Source organism: Hippocampus comes, unplaced genomic scaffold (genome assembly GCF_001891065.2).
Source record: "Hippocampus comes isolate QL1 unplaced genomic scaffold, H_comes_QL1_v1.1 scaffold180, whole genome shotgun sequence".
Taxonomy (NCBI): Eukaryota; Metazoa; Chordata; class Actinopteri; order Syngnathiformes; family Syngnathidae; genus Hippocampus; species Hippocampus comes.
The window spans coordinates 616925-620536 of NW_017805076.1; positions in this window are offsets into that span (position 1 = coordinate 616925).

Sequence of the window (3612 nt, forward strand, 5' to 3'; positions counted from 1 at the left end):
CATTTAACCCGAACCCAAAAGTCGAGTGCTCCCAATTCATCAAGACTGGCAGAACCGATGTCCTTTTTCTTACTTGTCAAAATGAAGTTTTTGTGACGCTGTGTTCTCCACAGCACTTTACCATTGTGAGTGCCCCAGGACTCAATCCTTGGGCCGATTTTATTTATGTTGTACCTGCTCTCCATTGGTTCCTCTTTTACAGCACACAACGAGTTATTCCGCTTTTGCGCAGGTGATAGTCAAATTAACATGCCCATTTGGCGAAATGAGCCTGGATGATAAGGCTTCAACATGTTTTATTTTTTGTTTTGTTTTATGTTTCTTAATTATGCTTTTTTTATTGTTGTTGTGTGTGACCTGTACAGGTCTCAAGTTTGTCTTTTTAACATGTTACATAAATGAAGTGGTACGGTAATGTTGAGTGGTTTATTACTAAGACATTAAACAAATAAATAAATAGTGGTGTGATTTTGTTTGATTGATGGGCAGTCTTATCTGCAACAGCCTATCACGGCCTTACTGAAAACAATGTTAGGGGTGCAAGTCTATACAACAATGTTGGCATGTAACAGTCCCACATCATTTTCAAAGTGATCTGCGAGTTTTTGACGTGGCGTTGTATAATCTAGCATGAAATGTCTGTAAAATATGTGCAAACTTGGAAGGGCTGAAGACATTGCGGTAGATTGGCACATATGTAACATTTTCCACTGTCCTAAGTGTAAAAAAGGTGACGTCTAATTTCATAAACTGCAATCAGTCATGTCCAAAATGTTTTTGGATATCTCGACTTATGCCCTCTCAACCTTTGAAAACATTAAAAAGATCACCCCTATATTTTATTATTTATGGGTGAAGCATTTTCCTCATTAATCAGCATAGAAGTTTCTCTAGTGAGCACTTGTATGGAAAGGTTTTGCCGCTCATCTGAGAAGGCTTCATCAGGTCATGCAACAAGGCTTGGTTCGGAATAATCAGCCTGAGTTGGTGTGGAAAACCCAATTATTTATGCTTCAAGTTGAAGACTTTCCCCACCATGACTTATGAGCTCTTTAAAGCAAACTAGTCCAAATCAGTGTACAAATATTTCCTAATTTTAAGGGGTTAAAATCAAAAGCCAAGAAATGCAAGCCGACAACCAAGCACATGAACTCAATGAACAACAACATCAAGTTCACAACTGAGGATTTCAAAGACAATAAGTGAAGACACCGAACACCCCATTCTCAAATAAGCAATCTGGTGTATGCAGTCAAGTGCAGTGACGAATGCAGATACATTGATTGGGGAAACCAAACACTGACCAGGCACATGGCGCAACACAGATGGGTTAACTTAGGGGTGCCCAACCTTTTTTTTGTCCCAAGGGCTACTTTTCAAGGAGCCAACCTACGGAGATCTACCACTCCAGTGTCAACATCGCACCCCCCCACCCCACACACACGCACACACACGAATCTGCATGATGAGCAATAGCCATAACTGAGCTTAATATGAACCAAACAGAAAAATAAACCAGATATGAAACAGGTAGATCTCTGTTTGGAAAAAGGAAATCACTTCCTACCTTAGTGGGAGACCTGGCACTTGGAGGATGAGGCTAGCTTTTCATAGTTAGTCACTCTGCGTCTTCGGTTTGGTGAAGATTGATGAAGATTGACTGCTGTGCTGCAAGATGTGCTTTCAAATCCCACACTTTTGTGGCACTTAAAAGTGTTTTTGCAGGGAAATCCGTGTCAAAGCTCCGATGTACCATTTTGAAATGCCGCTCCAGATTAACTTTCTTCGCCAATGCCACTGTTGCATTGTAAATCAAACAAACAGGCTTTGAATGAGAATAAACAAAAAAATAATCTTGCTCCCACTCGGGGTGAAAATGGCAGATCTTGGCTTGTTTCCCCTCAGCCATGTTGACGTTTTGGGGTGTGTAACCGCTGTAATCGCTCACTGCTCGCTTCTGTTGAAAGCGGTCAACTTCCAGCAGTGTTACCAACTCATCGGTAAGGAAAGTAGCTATTGGCTGTCCTAAATGTCGCTAAATGATGTAATCAGGGCGTGTGATTTACTTGGGGAATGTTGTTTTTTTTTCTTTTCTTTTTTTCTTTTGTAATTTTTATTTGTTGTTTTTTGTAGTTTTTTTGACAAAGAAAAGTTTACATTTACATCCAGCCCTGACTGTAAACCTGGCGGGATCAGCCAGCAGTGACTTCATTTGGGGGAGGGGCCACAACAGCACCAGGCGCTGCTTCTTGAGAACAGGCTGAACAATGTGCTTTCACACCACAGATTCCAAAAGTCTCCAATAACACCAGAAAAAAATCGGTAGATTGTCACTCGTCACTTTTTTTTTTTTTTTTAATGAGTCGCTCGAGAGGGTGTGAATACTCGCTAAATATAGTGTCAAAGTCGCTAAGTTGGCAGCACTGACTTCCTGTCATGTCATTAAAAAAAAACAACAAAAAAAACCCCTTTTTTTTCCAACACACCTCGCGGTCGCCTTGGGATCAGTCCAGTCAATCGCGGTCTACCAGTAGACCGCAGTCGACTGGCTGGGCACCCCTTTGTTGCATTTTCGTTACAACAGGCGCCGTGTGGGGTCAGTTGAACTGTGCAAGCCTCCACTGTGCAAGCCCCCACTGCACACATTCGCAGCATGTTTGGCCATAACATTTCACGTTGTTTGTCAGTTCCGTTTTTGCGGTGATTAAAAATATGAATTGCTGTTCCATGACATGGCAATCTCAAACAGTAAAGCCAATCAAATGCACAGAAGCTTTCACATATAGATGAGAAATCAATTTCCGTGTTTAAACCATTAGTTGCTGATCATGTAGTGGTGCACTCTCCTGAGTTGTGTGCGGGCAGCATGGGATCGGTTCCGACTCAGTGATGGTGCGAATGTGTGTGTGAATGGTTGTTCATCTCTGACTAACTGGCGACCAGTTCAGGTTACAGTCCACCTTTCGCCCAAAGTTAGCTGGGATAGCATCCAGCGCTCTCCTGCAACCTGTTCATGTGTTGGAGAAGGATGGATGGTTTAACCAATGACAGGGCCACACAACAGCGAAGGCAACTGGCACCTATCAAAATAAGAATCGAATTTGTACAGTACACATACAACTCACCGGCCACTTTATTAGGTATACCTGTCCAACTGCTCGTTAACACTTTTTTCTAATCAGCCAATCACATGGCGGCAACTCAGTGCATTTAGGCATGTAGACATGGTCAAGACAATCTCCTGCAGTTGAAACCGAGCATCAGTGTGGGGAAAAAAGGTGATTTGAGTGGCTTTGAACGTGGCATGGTTGTTGGTGCCAGAAGGGCTGGTCTGACTATTTCAGAAACTGCTGATCTACTGGGATTTTCACACACAATCATCTCTAGGGTTTACAGAGAATGGTCTGAAAAAGAAAAAATGTCCAGTGAGCGGCAGTTCTGTGAATGGAAATGCCTCTTTGATGCCAGAGGTCAGAGGAGAAAGGCCAGACCGGTTTGAGCTGATAGAAAGGCAACAGTGACTCAAATAACCACCCGTTACAACCAAGGTAGGCAGAAGAGCATCTCTGAACGCACAGTACGTCGACCTTTGAGGCAGATGGGCTACAGCAG